Genomic DNA, 20551 nt, shown 5'->3' on the forward strand with positions numbered 1-20551 from the left:
TTCTTGTAATTTATCTTTGTCTTTCTACATTACTTCTATTACCCCCGCCATATCACCAGAAAAGTTATTATTGTACATATTAATTAGGATCCAATCCCCTCCTTACCTCCCTTCACATAGAAGAATGTGGTAGTATATTGACGTATTTATAAACTTTTTTACCGTATTCCCACTATTGCAGGCTACTAGACTAACCAGTCCCCCTTTTGCATGACCTGAACATAATGCTACTGCCAAGTCTAATAGGTTCTATACCCGTCTATATTGATATCTGATTCTCCCAGGTTTCTTGGAGACACACTGTCAAATTTAGAAACTATTCGTGACCAGTCGTGATCCCGTGATTTTGTTCTAAAACCCGCTATATTCCACGAGATAAGAGACAGGTTGTGCTCATAAGATACCAAGGTCGAGTTGGCCTTACATAGGGAGACTTAGTTTGTGGCTAGTGCTTCAGTTTGGATTATAAGTCAGTCACAAGCCTTTAAATCACCTAAGGTCTCACATCTGTTTTTTAATGGGACTGATGACCAGGTTGACTGAGGCTGATTCTGGGGGGGTATGGGTAAGGGCCATCCCCAACGATTGTTAGTATACCTTGGGAGCTCAGAGGGTTTATAGAAATTACCGAGAGGTAGTGCAAAAATCTGTGATTCATGAGTAGGCACATTTGGTAATGCATTCAATAAGTGCTCTACAAGCCTAAAATTATTGAAGTCTATGACAACACAATCCCCCCGAATCGATTTGTTGCCTTTGTCCACCTACTTAACCCTTCTGGCCATTATGATGTGGTTATACAGCCTGAAATCCCCCTTGCTAAATTTAGAGAGCCAATATAATGCTTTATCCATCAGCTGCGAGGTTGTCTCGTGCTGTTGTTTTTGAAGTTCAGGTGTATTGGCTAATTGGCTAAGATTAATAACATGCGGGCATGCGTCTGGAGGTAGGTCCAATTGTTCCTTACGTGATATAGGCGGTGCTCCCTCCAATTTTGTGGATCCCTCCCCCTGCATAAAGCCCATTGTGTCTTTGCAAGTTTCCCTTTGGTCCTCATGGACAGAGCCCAACCTATCCTGTGGCTGTCTCCCTAGTCCTGATAATGCATTTGAATGAGCATTACCACTTTTTGTGGCATCATAATGATGAAAGTTCGCAGGGGGGTTATCCGCTTAAGGTCATTTTAGCTCTCTACAGGGCCATAGCTGTGTAGGGGGAGTGTTTATGTTTGCAATATCACCTTGAGCATTGGTGCTCGCGTTTCCCAGGACAAGCCTGTGTTCTGTTATCTGCTGGGGGAGCTTATCAGTACCTCTCAAGAGTGACTGGAGAGTAACTTCTATCCTTGTTAGCCTATCTGTGATCGGCTGTAACACAGTGCGTAAAATAAGATCCAGTTTCTGTGTTAAGGCATCTTCCAAGGGAAGAAGAATAGTTACTTTATTGATTTGATTTAAATCATAAAAGAGCGGCATAACCGCTAAAACACTTAAAATTCATATACAAGAAGCAGATTATTCGACAAGTTCTCATAAAATATATGATGATTTTTTATTTTTTTTTAAACAAGGTGCATTAGTGCCTTCAATCTTGTGATTTTAAGCCCAGCTGTTAAGTGCATTATTTTATAGGTAGAATGCAAAATAATTGGCTACACATTGTCACTATACTTGCTTTGCCGGTGCAGATTCTCTATTGCTATTTTCATGTTCAGTTGCAACTACACTCAAAAACTTTATTGCTTTGCATGCCAGTTGTGTTGTTGAACCTCCTAAGCATTTTATTACAGCAGATCTACAAATCCTTATTTGTACTCTTTTCAGTATTGGCCGCAACAGTTCTTTTTGTTTGAGTAATAATACTGGACAGATGCAAAGTAAGTGGAGTAACGTTTCATCTCCTTGCCCACAGAGACGACAGACCATTGAGGGCCAAGTCCGTTTCCATTTTGGGATTAGGTCTTTAGTTGGATAAACTCCCATTCTCAATAAAATCAGCTGCTGCTTCATGCGATTTGCGAAATGGTCGAACAGGTATGGTTGAGGCTTTAACGTTTTGTATGTTGGCAACTCGATCCATGCGTTGGTTTTTGTAGTCAATGACGCTTTATCCATTTCCTGAGATGTCAGATTGATCTTTTTGTTGACTGTGCGTTTAAACTCCTGGTAGGATAGAATTGTGTGCCAAGCTTCCTCTAACTTTAAAGCTTCGATCGATTGCCTTAGAGATGGATAAACAGAGTTGTTCAATCTAGATTGCCTTTCAACCTGCAGCCAGCAGTAGTGTGCCAAAGATTCTTCCTCTGCTGCCCGCATTCTCCAATAGTATTTTACCAGCCCTCCTTGTCTTGACGGGATCTGTTTTTTTAACCTAAATTCTAGTGTAATCCGTGCTTGAGAAATGTGGCACGGAATTTTAAATAGTTTTTTGAAGAGACTAGTTTGGGCGATGTTCAGTTTTGTTGCATCCTTTGTGTTTAGGAGTTCTGAGCCGTATGCGATCGAGGGTAAAAATGGTGCCGCCACGACCTTTAATAGGTGGGACGTCGAGCAGTCACTGAGTTTATTTTGCAGGGTTTTAAATGCAAATAATAGCTGTTTAGCTTTTGTTTTCCGCTGTTCTTAATGTTGCTTTTAATTAAGGTGGCGATCCAAAGTTATTCCCAAGTATTTATATGTTCCCTCCTGGTCCAGGCAATTGTTTTTAATCGTCCATTTGAATTTTGGTATCTTTTCTTGTGAGTTCGCAAAACACATGACCTTTGTTTTTTTAAGATTTATGTCCAATTGATTTGAGACTATGTATGCTGCTAGTTGGTTTATCAAACGTTGGAGGCCGCAGGGCGTTTGGTAAACAGCACAGTGTCATCGGCATATTGCAGACTATTACTATTCTCACGTCTCCCAATTTTGGGGGGTCCCCTAGTGTCGAGCGTAAATTGTTATCTAAATCAGCTGTATATATGTTAAATAAACAGGGGGCTAGAACGCAACCCTGTTTTAGGCCATTGGTAGTGGTAATTTTGTTTGTTGAGGATCGTCCGTCTCCCATTTTTATTTGAACCCATGTTTTAGAGTAAAGGTTAATGATTACGTTCAATAGGTTTGTTGGAACTCCCCAAGATTTCATTTTTGCCCACAGCGCTTGTCTGGGGACCTTGTCGAAAGCTGCCTTGAGGTCCTCAAAACATGCATACAGAACTTTGGAGTTGGCGATGGCTTGATTGGCCAATAACGTGACGGCAGATACATTTGTTAAAGTGCCCATTCCAGCTCGAAAGCCTGTTTGTGTATTGGGGATTAGTTTGATGCTGTCAACCCAATCCTCCAGGTCTTTCAGCAAATTTGCGGCGTACATTTTTGCCTCAACGTCGATGAGGGATATTAGCCTATAATTGGAAGGATTCGAGCAGGCCCCTGTTTTAAATATTGGTTGTAATATACTTCCTTGACAAGAGTCTGGGATTGAGTGGGATTCCAAGATATTTGCGAACAGTAATGATAAGTGATGTGACCAAAATGCTGGATCTTTTTTAAATAAGGCGTTGGGCAAGCCATTTGTTCCCGGCGCTCCGTCAGACCTTTGGTTTTTTATGACGTACAGTACTTGTTTTTGTGTAATCTGTAAGTCAGGACTTGTTTGATCTAGCCCTAGTATTTCGGGTAGTTCTCGCTGAGGTTTACCTTCTAGTTGTTTCACTTGGGGATTATTATGATCGTTCGAGTTTAATTTGCAAGTGGTGGAATCTAGGGCCTGAAAGATTGGTTTTGGTGTGTCGGCCATCCGATGTTCTCTAATAAAAATATCACTAGAGATACTGGTGCTGACCCTTCTCGCCTCCAGTGTGTCATTTTTTACAGTAGTCCCAAGGGCTTTCAGAGTGTTAAACGTAGCCTCAATATGGGCTCTCCATGCATGCTCGGTTATATTGGAGTTATGATGTCGATTTTTTCCATTTAATAAAACGTTGATTTGGGCCCAAAACTCTTTTGAGTTTTGTTGTCGGCTGACGTGAGGCATTTTTGTCCAAAGTTGTTCATTGTGTGTGCGTTTCGCTGCATGAATCGCTTTTTTTAAGTCGCTTCTCATTTGTTTGATTGTAATCAGAGCCTGCCTGGAAGGTTGTTGACCATCTTCCAAGGGGGAATAAGGAGGTGCTGGCATTGTGGAGGTGGTTGTATCGTCCCTTCTCTCATGAGATGCCCCATCACAACATTTTTACGTGATTTAGTGGTCTTTCCCACAATGTTGTTAGAGTTATTGGGAGCTGTCTTGGTCCTTCTTCTCCTCCGTTTGTCAAGTGGTTTGTCTGGGGGGCTGTAATCTGTCCCAGACACATTGGTAGCCTTAGTCGGCTTCCTCTGTGGTGTCACTATTGGGGTTAAAATACTAGCTGAAACAGTCCCAGGGGGTAATCTACTTCCCCCCCTTTATATCTTCTATAATTGTAGTTAGAGGGTGTCTTACCCCTTCCAGCGAGAGGTGTCGCTCTGTGATTTCAATTTCCTTGGACAGGACATCTGCCGCTCTATTTAGGAAGGAGTCCAAGGTGTTTATGATCTCTCCTACTAGTTCTGCAGACCTTGTTTTTCTCTTGCCCATGGCCCATTCTTATTCTCGTCCCCAAAAGCCAGATGAAAGGGAGGTGGCCCAGCCCAGCCTCTTTCGGGAGATGACGGATGTGGACGTCCCGCCCGTGGCCCGTGCACATCCCTGCGTGCGTCCCGTGCTGCGGGACTCCTGGCACGCTTTATGCACAGTGTCTGATGGCGTCTGGAGGCACAGGGGCTGCTGGGTCTCCGAGTCCCCTGAAAATGAGGTGCTCCCAGCTGGAGTGAAGAATTTGCAGTTACAGAGCCGCGGGACTCCTGGCGCGCTGTATGCGCAGCATCTGATGGTGTCTGAAGGCGCAGGGGCTGCTGGGACTCCGAGTCCCCCGAAAATGTCGTGCTCCCAGGGGGAGTGAAGAATTTGCTGCTGTGGTATATGATTTAAAAAAAAATCAAAGTTCACTGAGAAAAATAAGGTTCAAAGTGAAAGTGTGGTTAGTTTTGTTTGTAACACCTAAACACAGGTTTAAAATAATACCTTAGGAACAACCAGGCAGTGGAGGAGGGGGCTCAGAGTGCTGGATTAGCTGAATATTGGCATAAACTCCTTCTATAATGAGGGCTAGGCCGACTATAGCTCCCCTCATATGTATTGCAATGGAGGTTGCCACCCCACCCGTGTCAGACAGCCATCTGCTGTTATTACTGTGGAGGAGGCTTGGGTAGGGGAAGCTCAATTGTTAGATGACCCTAGTCTGACCATCATGGGTCCAAATATGAAATTGCCATTCATTAGAGGGGGCGACACTGGAGCTGGATTTAACAATTCTGCACGCTATTTCATCCCTGCTTCACACAACTAGGCAGCAAGAGGTGAAGGAGCACACAAACTCATTTGGTTTTACCATTTAGTAAAAAATGATCGAATGGGCGATAATAATCCCACTCGACCAACGCTCCGCCGAATGTAGGGGCATATTATCAAGGGCAATATCGCCTCTTTAGCGGCACTTTTAGCCGCTAAAGTGGCGATATTTTTATTGTCCTATTAGCAAGCTTTTGCTAACAACTCTTATCGACAGTTTACTGGCAATAGCGTTTGTTTTTTTGTCGCTTTGCATGTCAGCGATATTTATTGCTAATGACATGCAAAGTAGGCGTTCCTCACTAAAACTAAATGGAAACAGTCGTAAACACAACTTCCCCCTATTATCAATGCCAGCGTTGCGATAAAAAAAGTTGCGCTAACTGCGATTATTGCTGGTTCCTAACGCCTGATTGAAACCTGACTTAGACATCTTTTCAATGGGAGGTGGATTGTCAGGCTGAGACCACCTTAGCTTATTACCAAGGATTTCACCATCGCAGGAATTTCATCGCTGGATTTCCAGCGATGATCAGTCATTTCACCGCTATCGCTGTTTTTTTATCGCCTTATAGATATACGCGTTGCTAATAACGCGTTATCTCCGCGATAGAAACCAGCGATAGCCGGCGGTAAAAAGATTTATGCTAAGCGCGCTTTGCGATATTTATCGCAAAGCGTTACTAGTATGCCCCGTAGTCCCAACACCTCTTTCCTGAATGCTCTAAATGATGGAATAATAGACCCCTATTGTCTGGATTTTTGTTGTGACCCAAAACTTGTTTGTAATAACCATACCCTAATACCTAAACAATCCACACACCAACACAATCATTCTAACATATATAGCAACACATCAACCAACTTTCCAGATTTTAGGCCCTTTGGTGTTCCCCCATGCAAAGAACAGTAATACTGATTTAATGTTAGAAAGAGAAGAAACACCAGTGACACAGGCATAAATCACTTCCTACATGAGGTATTTCAGCACTTGTAGGAAACAACTTCTTGCAAAATCATTCAGCATTCAATGGGAACACATGTATACTGCCAAGATGAACACAGTGGCAATAAATAATCTCAGCGGTTGTACATTTCCCGTTTCTGAAGAACTAAGTATATCTGAATGCCTTTTTAGCAGTCCGAAACACAGATTTTTCAATGTATTCTAATAGCTCTGAAAATGTCACCAGTTTCAATGAAAACTTAATAAACTTCACATTTAATAGAAAATGTTGTAAAAATAAATGTAGGCAATAAAACGTTTTTTTAGAGCAAGTGTACTAATAAAGGCACATCCACATCTATATTACTACAGTGCAAAGGTCGCATTGCATTTTATTACCACAGTAGAGTGAACTTGGCATGAAAAAACACTGTTTGCTGCCTCACACAGTGCATCTTGTAATTACTTTACACATGGAAACAATTCTAATGGTCATGAGGACTCTTCATTAGAATTGTATCATACTGCTCAAATTCAACCCCTTGAATCCTGGTTTGGTTAAATGTATTATTTTAAAAACAAATCAAAGTGAAAAATGCCATGGTATATACTATAAATGCATACACGCAGAATATTTCATGCAGTTTATCACCATTGTGGAGGAAGGAGAGGGGAATCATGACCGACTAAAAGCTTCACCTCTTATGAGACATAGTCTCTCCCAACACTCAACAATCCTAATAAATAGCATAATACACTCTGCACCTCTACATATATACTCTAAGGGGCATATTCTCATGGTGATATCGCCGCGTTAGAGGCACTTTTCTGCCGCTAAAGCGGCAATATATTTATCGCTGTATTCTCAAGCTGTCGCTAACACCCGTTAGTGACAGCTTTCTGGCAACAGCGGCCGCTTATAACATCGCCAACGATCTTAGCGACAACTAATGCTAATCATATGCAATGTAGGCGTTTCCATGATAAAATGCCCGCTAACCCCACTCCACGATATTCTCAACGATCGCCCGGACCGGCGATGCGATAAAAAACACACACGCTAAGGCCCATTAGATGCTGGAACTTAAGACCAGAAAAAAGTAGGTCGTAAAAATTGTGAAAAATAGCAGTATATAAAGTAGACTAGCCCAGAACCTTATCTGAAGACACACTGATGACATGGAGGTACTAATCATGCAGCTTGGAGCACCAAGAAAGCCACAACAACCACCGCCACTGCCACCTCCCCCAGGACCACCACCAAGGCTGCGTCAAATAAGACAGCGGGTCCATCGCCGATGCCTCAGCCTCACAGACCTAACGCCAGAGTATATAATTGCCCACTACAGGCTCAAAAGGACATCCCTCCTCCGCATCCTGACCCAGATAGCCCACAGGCTGACGGCACCAACACAGCGGATAACCAACATCCCTCCGCAAACAAAGCTGCTGGCTGTGCTGCACATGTTGGCCTCTGGTACCTTCCAACCAACAACTGCCAGAGTCGGAGGAGTCTCACTGCCAACCCTATCAAAGTTCCTCACAACTGTCTTGGATGGCATCATCAGCCTGATACCCCAGCACCTTCACTTCCCCAACACTGCGCAGAAACAGCTGGAGACCAATCAAGGGTTCTATGCCATATCTGGTTTCCTGCATGTATTGGGGGCAATTGACTGCACACATGTCCTACTTGTGCTTCCTGCCGACACTGCACACATATACCGCAACAGAAAGCACACACATTCCATCAATTTGCAGGCAATAGTGGACCACCTGGGCCTGTTCACCAACCTCGTAGCCAAGTTCCCAGGCAGTGTGCATGATTCCTACATCTTCTGCCAGTACATCATCAACCAGCGCTTTCAGGATGGCACATATGGAAATGCACTGCTCGTTGGTAAGTATTAACTGAACACACCACACACCTCAACTAAAAATCATGGAACTCACAACTGTGAGAATGCACATGTTTCAAACTCACATACAACATGCTAATCAACATGCCCATCTACCAGACACAACAACACAAGTAACTGTGGTAACTGGGGCCAGCCATGTAGACACACCATCCCCAAAGGCATAGGCCCTCTGCCACACAATTGCAAATGTGAGGAGAGGTGGGAACCAAGTATGCGCGATGGAGGTTCTCGATCTACGAAGAAAGAATGTACACAAGGCCGAGTGTGGCAGTGGTGTGCTGGACAGTCTTGAGTGTGCAGAGCACAGAAATGTCCATATAGTGCATTTCCGTTGTCCACCCTGATGGCAATGACAGCGTTGGTGACTGTCCTACCTGACAGGGGGTGGGAACCATGTGAATGTAGCATGGAGGATGCAGAGGCAGTTGAAGCAGCTGCAGGCCACTGCATAGACCTGTTGGTACATGAAGAAGGAGGAGTCGAGTACCTAGAGTTGTCCTGGGGGGGCTGCCGAAGGCGGTGGACCACCAGGTGTTGCCACATGCTGATGGGGGGGTCAGGAGGATGAGGACTAATGTCTCCTCTTTGTAGAGCACCCCCCAGCTGTTGAACATCCATGTTGCAACTTGCTGCAATCCTCCCTGGAACCACAGTCTGGTGTGTGTGGGTGCCTTGTTGAGGGAGAGTATGAGCTAGGTGTCCATGTAGGTGGTGATGTCCAATGGTTCCCTTCATTTAGCTCCAGTGCAAGTCCACGCATTTGCAGACACATCTGTCATCCTGGATGTTCTTGGTGACTGAGGTGGCATTCATTTCACGCTGTATGTTGGAATTGCATATTGGGGCAAGTGTGTATGCGCAGATGGAGATACATGTGTGGAAATTCCGGCCAGCACTGTTGGCATTGCCTGAAGCGGTGTGGGTGTTGCTGTTGATGATGGCGTGTACCAGATCCCCGGTGACTCTGCTCCAGTAACTCTGTGTGGCGCCAGCTGTGGGTTTGGGTGTCATGGTGTTTCACGACAATGAAGTGTACTCTCTGCTGGTCACACCATGGGAGTTGAGTTGTGTTGATGAAGTGGACACAGTTTCCACATGTGAAGATGGGGTCAAAGGTGTGCCCTGCCTAGAGGCTCAGTGTTGAGAAGAGTTGGCTCAGTTCGATGTTAGCAAGCATCTGCCAGAGGGTAATGGATTTGGAGTCCTTGTGGTATGTGAAGTGGAGGCTCCGCTCTTGGATGAGGACGTAGTCCGTGGAGTAGATAACGTGGCGTGTGATAGAGGTTGATTGTGAAGCGTTCCTGACCTCAAGGGCTCTGCAGGTGAGGGTGCCACTGACTATTGCTTTGTGGCAGGTCTGGATCGGAAACTGCAGGTGTTGGGCGGTGGGGAAGGGCTAGCGGTAGCGGCGGCAGCTGAACAGAACGTGAGCCGTGTCTGGTGTTGCCCATTGGCATCTAAACGTTCTTCTGGCGTTGACTGGAGTGTGGATAAGTGGTAATGCTAGATGTTAGGAGAGCCAGGGACCCTGCTAGTGTAGGTGTCAGGCTTGTGGACATGTGCAGACAGGCCTGACATTGGAGCGCTGTTGGAGTGCAATGTGCTGCAACCGTGCAGTGCATACAAGTAAATAGGCTTGTGGGAGGGACGAGCAGCTGTGAGGAAATGTCATTCACATTGATGCTGGGCATTTTGTCAGAAGCTACACATGGCAAACATTAATCCCAAAGTAGCACCAATCACTCACCACAAAACTATTAACACTGCCCACACAACATGCATAACAACTAATGGACACATCTCTTCATTACATGTCACAGGTGATCAAGGAAATGCACTCACCCCATGGATGATGACACCCATCCGAGCCACCAACACTCAGGCCCAAAGGCAGTATAATTTGGCCCTTGGACGCACCAGGGGCATTGTGGAGCGCACGTTTCCGGTGCCTTGACATCACAGGTGAAAGACTGCTGTACAGCCCAGAAATAGTGTGCAAGATTATCATAGCATGTTGTGTATTGCACAATATATGTGTACGCACCAATGCCCAATAGATCCAAGTGCCAGATACACCGGATGATGCTCAGGATGATGAGGAAGATGAGGCAGGTGGAGCAAACCTCACAGTTTCTGCAGCAGGAACAGCCCAAAAGAAAAGAATCATTAACAATTTCTTCACCTGGGTTCATCACATCATGACTGTCCTTAGCAATCATATATCAGTTCACAATGACCCCAAGCACAGTATATATAAATAAAAAACACTTCACATATACTCCTGTGTGCATGTTTCTCCTCCGCATGAGTACATCACTCTGACAAGTGTAAGTGTAACATTAAGTGGCAACAACATCACAAGTTTAAACTGATGGTTGATATGTCACCTCTGAACAGAGATGCTGTTTAGGGTGACATTTGTTCTAAACTAGACATGTTAGGGTGTCAAATGTGGTACACAATTCTACTGCTCAGCATGTCATATGTGGATACAAATGATGTATAGGGTGTCAATAGTGGTAAACTATGAATATCAGGGTGTCATTTGGGGTCAAATATTACATTTAGGGTGTCATTTGGGACAATTATGAAATTTAGGGTGTCATCTGGGGGCAATTATGAAATTCAGGGTGTCATATGGGGTCATTTATGAAATTAAGGGTGTCATCTGGGGTCAATTACGAAATGTAGGGTGTCATCTGGGGTCAATTATGAAATTTAGGGTGTCATTTTTGGGTCAATTATGACATTTAGGGTGTCATCTGCGGCCAATAATGAAATTGTGGGTGTCATTTGGGGACAAATAAAGCTTTTCATGGTGTTCTTTGGGATAAGAAATGAAATTTCATCTAAGACTGTTCATCTGTGTAAGAACTTCCACTTAGTGTGCAAAACTGCCTGCATTTCCGCAAATGAGATGTGTTTTCATACTAGCGATGGAAAATACATCGCTAAACACATTGAACTATACAAAATGTAACCCCAAAGCCTATTTGCATGCAGATTTTCATCGCTGTGTCAAAAACAAACAGGAAGGGATGTCTGCATGGTTCCTGTTTGCTGGAGGAGTGCTGTGCACTTTCACTTTCTTTTTTTAGCACATTGCTGGTGTTTGTGGAAAGTGCTGGAGGTGTTTGGTGGTGTGTGCTGCAGATTGGTGATTTGGGGAGTGTTTCTGTGTCCTGTCGATAGTGTTCCTGTGAAGTGTAGTGTACTTGTTTTTACGTGTTTTATTGTCTCTTGTCCTCAATCTTGTCGGGTGTTTGTCTTGGGGTAGTTAACCTACTATGTAGTTGGTCTGTTATATTGGGTTTTGATTTGTGGCAGTGGGTTTAGGTGTGTGCAGGGAGATGGTGGGTGTGGGCAGGGAAGACAGGATGTCCGAGGGGGCATTGGGGGGCTTCTTCTGGTTGATCAATATTTACCTGTTCCTGATGGTGGAGATGGGGGGCCGTATCCTCTAAGGATATGACGTCAAGGTGCAGAAGGTCAGGTGGGAGTGTGTGCGGGCGCAGATGCAGCATATCTTTGGGGTGGACCAGACTGTGCGCCAGTGGAAGCACAGCTGGCAGGATTGCCTGGCCCATGAGAGTGACCTGCTGGACCACCTGCGAGTCATCGTTGGCCTACAGTGTGGGAAGTTTAAACTCCAAATTTAATTATGAACACTGTAATAAAGCCAGATTTTATGTGTGTGACACACTGGTGTCCAAGTGCAAAAATGTGGCAGAGGGAGGCGGGAGACGTCATGCATTCACGCATATCGTTGGCACATCAGAAACACAATGCTGCATCATATTGACAAGCATAGGGTGCAGTTTGGTGTTATCCACTGCGCTAGCGCAACACTGCGTGCAGGACAAAGATTGTTTGTACACAGGAAGGGTGAGTGTACATGAACAATCCAAGGCATTGTTTCGGGAAACTGTGTGCTGCACAAAAGGAAGTGTAGAAATGCTGTGCACATGAATATTTGTACGTTTGCTACAGTTCCGTTGTACATATTCTCCGTGTGACAATGTTTGAAACTTGTACAATAGCTTAAAGGTAATAGGACATCTCCAGAGTGTCATACACCACCAACACCTGTGAAACAGCCTTGTGTGATCTGCAGTGATGCAATCGTACACAGAGCATGTATAACATCATGTTGCGTGTAGAAATAGGGCCTTGTGAATGTGTCACACAACTAGAATGCGTAAGTTTTCTAGCATTGTTGTCTTGTTTGGCCCAACTCAGCATTCACAGGTCTTATGTGAATGCCAGGCAAAGTAGACCCAACCATTCAGCAAACATGTTACGCAACAGTTACGGAGCATTGTCTGTAATGGTGATGATATGTATGATGAATATGACACGTGTAATTTCAAGTCTGATACCAACACATATTGGATTTTATGTCTCACAGCTGGACGACCTCTCATCAGGCAGGGGGACATCAACAAGTTCAATGACCCACACACCACTGGTGAGTTCGGACATCATATATTGGCATAGTGCGGTGTCATGAATGGCTGGCTAAAACAAGCGACGGCGTAGTATGCTGTATGGGTGTGTATCACATGTACCTTGCCTACAGTGTGATGATGTTTTGTTGAAGTCATAAGTGTGTATGAATCAGTAGGTTTACGTTGAGCTGTGCATTTGTCTTCCAGTTGTGACTTTGCACATTCCCAGTCTGTGATAAACATGTAAATTAGGTCTATGGGTTCTGTCACAACAGGACATGCATGTGGATGACAGAGCGCACTAATAGGTTAGGAGACATGTAAGTGGTGTAGCTGATGAGTATTAGCAGACATGGAATGCATGTTCATCCTTGACTGAGATGACTATGCAAGTGTGCGAGATCATGCACAAGGAGGCTGTGGTTTTCAGACTGTGCGTGCTCAGACACAGGTCGGGAAAGTAATTTCGCAGGTATGCTGCATACCAGCTTCACAGAAGTAGCAGTGCATAGTTCTGAGCCAAGCATATCAATGGTACGTTCCACAAACACCTAGCAAAGATGGCCCAAAGAATCACATAGGCATGTTTGGTCACTGCAATGGTGTTGTCATGCTTCCTCCTTGGGGTAATTCCCTGGTCGACTCTGGCTCAGGTGAGCCCCTCTGTACAGTTTGGAGGCATTACTCCGCATGCATTTACAATGCATGCTTTAGTCCTGCATTTATTGCTGTGCCATATATTTTACAATGCAGGCCTCTACTACGCTATCTGTGAGAATGCATTGGCCATTATAACACAATAACCGTTATGACTCCATGTTGATGTTACAATGGGGAATGCCTTGTAGCAGTTTGCATTGTGAAGGACTGTGTAGTGAAATTGACTACGGAGTGACAATAGTGGATCCAAGACATGCATGATTGACAATTCATATGAAACAATGTTTCCCGCTCTGGGCAGCAACGTGTCACCTATTGTGAAATAGTGTTGGAGAGAGTCTCAGCGCCTCATGTACAAGTCTGTGTTCAGCAACCTGATGTGTTTCTATGTGTGCTGCATGATGCAGCACAGATGAAAGTGTGATTAGGGCTGTCCCAGTATTGCTCCTGTGCAGGTTGGGTAACTTTCCTGCACATTAACAAGCCCCTCCTGCACACAGACACCCTTGCACTCTTGTACAAGAGTGCCTGTGATGATAAGAAAAGAGCAAACGGCAGACCAGGGTCCAGCACATCAAATCCATGTGTACATTCTATTCGTAAGAGGTGCAAACACTTCCTGCACCTGCCGTCCGGAGATGCCAATACGAGCTAAATGTTCAAAAGAAAAATGAAAGTTGCATTAGTAGCAGAGTCAGTTAATCAGGCCAAGTTTGCTCCAAAATTACTTCATTTATTAGATCAATCTTTAAAACTGGCACACAGCCAATGCATTTCGTTCCCAATTTGCCAGAGGGAACTTCGTCAGGGCTGTAGACAAATATAGACAAGACATGACATCAATAACATATATCATACATCAAATACAATAGTAATTCTAGACAACCCACAAACTTACGTTACAAGACTTTACATAAATAATACAAACATAATTTAACCATTTTAAAAACACCAACTATACTGACGAATTCTGAGACAATCATTTTTACAAAACAATAAGAGTCAACAAATTGACCATCACATGTATACACACATATATTTAAAAACAACTTTACAAACACAAATAATAATATCAAATATACAGGTAGAGAGAATATGTATATTCAAGTTGATAACTGAATATCTAAGTCAAAAACAATCCATTTATAGGTAACACATGAAAAGCAACATAAATATCAGAAAGGTGAAAATTGGCAAAAAACAATCTAACTACATAATGCTACTTGATATAGCTGAAACATACAGAGAACCTCGTTGTCAGTAAAAATGATTCTAATTTGGTGTCAAGGCAAGAATTAGTGCATGGATGAGAAAAAATTTATATCGTACATATTAAAAAGGATGATGAGTACCCAATGATATTGGGGCTCGCTAATCTCAACAGACAAAGAAATGGCAGCTGCAAAGGAGATTTCATGATAATGTAGATTTAATTCTCAACTCTTCAGTATCCAATGGGTCGGTATATACGATTTACAATATAAAGTAAATATAGGAATCTGTAGGCATTGTCTGCCGCAAAAGTAACATCAATATATATTAAAAGTCTGAAAAAAAGAAGAAGAGAGAAGGAATAAGGAAAAGGTCCATATACTGGAGAAAAAGCAAAGTCTCAAGTTAAATAAGCGTTTGACACCATACTGCATGGCAATAACCAAGGACATTATTGACTTCTTAGCAATAACCAAGCACCATGTCATATATGTGGCTATATTCAAGCATGCAAACCCGACTATTTCAACCAAGAGCAGTGTCGTATATATGGCTATATTTAAGCGTGCAAACCCGACTACTTTAACCTAGGAAGTCACCAAGTGGCTCATTCAGATCTGTTACTGTAGCGGTTTCTGATAACCATCATTCTAAAAGATAGACTCACCTCGTTTTCAAACAATTCACAATTGAATTAGAAAGATAAAAGTGAAGTCCAAGTCATCTCAAAACATCTCAAGTCAAGCAAGGGACTGATATGGCTCAGAGTCCATATTTAAGACCTGTTAATGAAGATGAGGAAAATCAAAATGTCATCCGGCGTATCAATATGTCCCAATGTCATAGAGTTGCCTTCCTTGGTACCCTCACCTTATCACTGCAAGTGCATTGACTACAACCCTCTATTAACCTCCTTTCAATTAGCACATCCATTCTGAGCTAACAGTACAGCTTTCTCACCTTGTCCTGATCTAAACATTTACCTAACTCTCCTTCGTACTCAAGATGAACAATTATTTTCTCAACCCTTCTGAAGGAACTATCCTATCACCTCTCCAGAGCCAACCTTCTCTGATAGTTTATTTATTCTTAACACAGAAAACTGTTGCTCATTCTCTTACACCTTACCTTTGCCAAACTGCCCCAGTGAGGGTGCTCTCTCTATTCTTGATAACCTCAAATTTTCTATGCCAATCTTCCAGAGTTTACTCTTGTTGTAGCATAAGTGTATTGGGCCTCATATACAAATTTTTGATCCAGAATACATTTTCCTAAAATAACCTCAGCTACCATTTAGTGTCTTTCCTTAGGTCCTCCGATGGATCTTGTTCTGTGCTGAAAGGGGCTAGAATACTTAGAGGCTGAACCATTATCATATGAGGACCAGGAATAAGATAATAGTTGACATGTATTCCTTACCAAATGGTCTGGTTCAGGCAAACACTATTCAGATCAGATGAATTTGGGAAACAGACAAAAATGACCCCAACAAATGAATAAAACACAATCAGAAGAATGTTTATCACAGTTGGTAGCTTTATGGAATCTAAAGAAAAATGTTGTGTCCCCAGCACCTGCACTTTCTGAATCAGGGACCGGGCCAGGAGGACTTCATCTCCCAGCATGCCTGCTCCCAGAGACGACAGCTTGGCGCCCGGATGCGCATAAATTTAACAGTGCGGCTCCGCCGCCCCGCACCTCCCGGCATAACGCCCCAGAACATGCACTTTCTGAATCAGGGACCGGTCCAGGCGGACTTCTTCTCCCAGCATCCACGGTCCCTGCAACCACAGCTTGGCGCCGGGAGGTGCATAAATTTAACAGCACTGCCCTGTGGCCAAGTACCTTCCGGCAGACCACCCCAGCACCTGCACTTTCTGAATCAGGGTCAGGAGGACTTCATCTCCCAGCATCCCTGGTCCCTGCGACAACAGCTTGGCACCCTAAGGCGCATAAATTTAACAGCACAGCCCCGCACATACCGGCAGACCGCCCCCGCACCTGCACTTTATGAATCAGGGACCGGCCAGAAGGACTTCATCTTCCAGCATTCCCGGTCGCTGCAATGACAGCTTGTCGCCCAGAAGCACATAAATTTAACAGCGCGGCCCAATGGCGCGGGATGGGCGCAGGCAGCGCCCGGGCAATGCCTGGCCAAGGGCGGGCCTGTCCTGCGCCCGTCAGAGCCAGGAGGAGGCTGGGCTGGGCCTCTAACGTCCTTCCCTCACGAATACCAGGAGAATGGGGAAGAAGAAAGTGACCCAACCAGCTTCAAACGAGGTAAGTAGAACTGCACTTGATACCATTCTTGCAAAAGCTACCAGCACCTTGGACATAGAAATAGCGAATGCCGAAAGGCGGCTGATCTGGGAGCCGGGGGGCTCTCAACTGACTCCTAGCACCCTCTTAGCTGAACTGCCACACCTCCTACAGCTGGTGAGATCACTGTATGTGAACCACCCCTATTGTGGGACCCACCCTTGGTCGCATTGCTGGGGGCCAGCTAATGCCTGAGGCAGCTGTTCCGACCGCCCAAAAAAAAGAGGTACATCTAAAGCTGCTCAAACTCTTACAGCCAAAAAACCAAGAAAGAGCAATCCCATCCAGGTCAAAGCAAGAACCCCGGCTTCCAAACAGAACAAACCCTGCTCTAGCTGCAGCTGGCAGGAGGTTGAAGTACACCTAAAAAATCTCATAGACCTGATTGTCACTCGTCTAGACACCATTGAACGAACTCTGGCTGACTTAGCAGCAAAAGACCAGAGCACAGAACATGTAATACAGGTTGGGGTGAGGACATTAGGTGTACCAGCACATGTTATTTTCAGTCAGGATGCTATAAGCAGTAATCCGCATCAGGGTCAAGCAAACATAGCAATCATCACCAACATAGATACCGCCAGAGCTACAACGCAGCTGGCCATAGCTCCTCCAGGGGTCAACAGAGGCCCACATCGGGTGTATCTCACACTCACTAATCTCAATTCATGCATACTCCCTGCAGTCTCAAACTTTAACCCTAACATCAATTCTAATGCTAATATATTTAGTACACACCTCCCTGTTACACCGCAGATCAGTGCCCCCCCCCAACTCTCAACCTAGCACCCGCGGCTTGTCCTTTTGTGATCACTATGGTAAATGTTCCGCCACTCAGAGTATCCCAAATTAAAACTATTATCCAATTGATGGCGAAGGCCAGACACTTGTTAACTAATGCTGCTACCATAGGCCATTCAATTCAAAATCACCTGATGATGAGCAGGAGAATACCTTGGGTGGGTCACGGGACAAAATTAATTAACAACGACTGCATTGTTCCTAATTTCGACAATCACGGTATGGTGAGGTATCTACTATGTCAATTACCGTCAGCTCCCACCATACAATCCCAGATCTTTACAGTCCCGCTGGGTTTCTTTTACAAACCATTACCTCAACTTAAAATCATGACTAATAATGTAGTACCCCTGGCAGCTAATACCCCAACCTGCACTACCCAGTTATTTGAGCGCAACCCATTGTTTGGAAACAGATATGCTGCACTTGAGGATCTGTACAGCTGCCATTGACTCTGCTCCCTCCTTAATCCATTATCCATACCCAGCATTTCAGAGCCCGAGGGAACACAACTTGTGACAGGAGGACTCATTAGGATGGGTGGCTCACCTACTACCATACAGGTCTTACACGACCCACTATCCCCATTATCAACTGCCCCTAGGGGGGAGTCTTCACTTCAACCTGACGAAGGAGGTGTTTCACTCATATCATGGAATATAGATAGGCCTTCCTGTTTTCAGTTTCTATTTTTGGTAAATTCTGGTGGGTTTTTTCAGTGTTTTCAAGTGATTTCAATACCTTAAATAAACAGTGATTATCATTGGTTACACATTTTCGCATCATTACCATTAAAAAAAACAGAAACAGTGTTTTTCCGGTGTTTATGGAACTTTTTGCTTTTATTATTGCTTGCTTTCTGCACTGATAGTGCATGGTATATAGACAGTGTACGTACAGTGTAAATTAGGTCCAAATACATTTTTACAGATCAAACTTATCATAGTACACCATAAAATACTTCTTCAGCGAGTCTTTGGCCATGCACGCTCTCTCTTTCCTTCGCATGTAAGCTTTTATCTGTGAAAAGCCCCTCTCAACATTGGCACTTGAGACAGGCAACGACAAAATAGCCAGTATACTATTTGCTACCTCTGGCCACTGACATAGCTTTCCATGCCAATACTAGTGCACCTGAAGATTGTTATTCTCTATGACAGGTTCTGCAACATATGCGTTAAACGGGGTGGTGGGTAAATGTGAGGGTTCATATTGAGAAAGATTCTTATGAAACCTATATTGTATCAGTGAAAGACTCAAACGCAACCAAAAAATCAAATATGATTTTGATATTTCCTGATTCCCTACAGTTTATAAACTAAATAAACAACACCTAAAATATGCTTCTAACCCCTGTATCTTTAGACCTAAAACCACAAAACTGAAAAAAGGAAGACGAAACAATATTTTAGTGACATCCCTAAACACCAAAACTCAAGCAGAAAAATGTTAGCCCAGTCTTTCTTACTACTACCTTATATAACAAAGTTACATTGTGTTGGGCCCTTCAGGAAGAAATAAATATGACTTTCACTCTCCTTTTCCTTTCTTTGAATGGCATTTAGTTTGTGGTTGTGCAGGTTTTTTTTCAGTGTTTATATGTTTACACTGGGGATGGCTATTGCCCTTCCGGTGGGATTTTAGCAGTTATTATAGGTTTAAACCCAAAACCGGACAGCCTAAATATAGAGTGCTTTTAAAAGAAAAAAGACTCCTCAATGTGGGAATCAGAGCTGAGTGACTTTAGCATAATTTGTTTGCAGGAGACATGGGCACAGAAACCTTTTTTCCTAAATGCTATCTGTTATGCCCTGCATAGTATTTTCATATCTTGCAGTTTCCCAGTTCTCCTGCTGTTCAGCCACAGCGTGTGTTTGGAGTAGAATGTTGAGAATGCTGTGATGCATAGAACGTTGGGAGTCTGACTGGGTGACAGATGACAGTTACAGATGGGCTGAGCAGCAGGCAGGCTGCTCCTGGTGGGGTTAGATACTACCAAGGGGGTTTGATACATCAAAGGGGGTTTGCTGTGACATAGTACCAAGGACTGACCACTGGGCTACCCTACTCACCTTATCTTGTTACCTGTTCTACCTGTTTGATGTACCTGTGAACCATCTTGCTGTACAACTGGATTAAAGGTACTAAAAGATCTTACATGGCTAACAGCGTCTACTTCATGTGAGAGTACAACATATTTTTGGCGACGAGCGAGAGTTGGAAACGTACTCACTGCCCTGGGAGATGGTACAGTAACAAGAAGAAGAAAGAAGAAGAATTTTCTAACAGCGCAACTAAAGAAGTAACTCAAGATGTCACTAGCAACAGAAGAAAGTCGCACAGCACTCTTCGCAACCCCACCAGTGTCCTGTACATCGGACAGCCCAAGCAACAGAGTGCTGTACTGTGTGGTTATGCGTACACCCACAAGTTCTGCGCCTAAATGGAAAGTTAATGGCTTGGAAGTATATGTCTACAAGTACTTAGGCGCAGCAAAGATTAAGACAAACAAGGACTGCTGTTTAGCGCCTTATTTTGATGATGCCTGGTGCTGGCGCTACTTTGGAGGTGCTTAAAGACTGACTTTAATTTTTACTGTTCACGTAGCGTAGCGTAAGTCAAGTCTTATATGTGGAGGTGCTTTAGAAGTGTCTGAAAAAACGATTTATACATGCCTCATGGAGCTACAAGGTGTGTATACATGTGGGTCAGTTGTGTCCTCTCACAACGATTTGGTTTTAAAAAGTGCACTTTTGGGTCTTTATCAGCGTGGAGAGATCACACAGAGCTGAGTGCGTTATGGAGCTTCACTAACGGGATCTGGTCAA

This window comes from Triturus cristatus, chromosome 10 (genome assembly GCF_964204655.1).
Source record: "Triturus cristatus chromosome 10, aTriCri1.1, whole genome shotgun sequence".
Classification (NCBI taxonomy): Eukaryota; Metazoa; Chordata; class Amphibia; order Caudata; family Salamandridae; genus Triturus; species Triturus cristatus.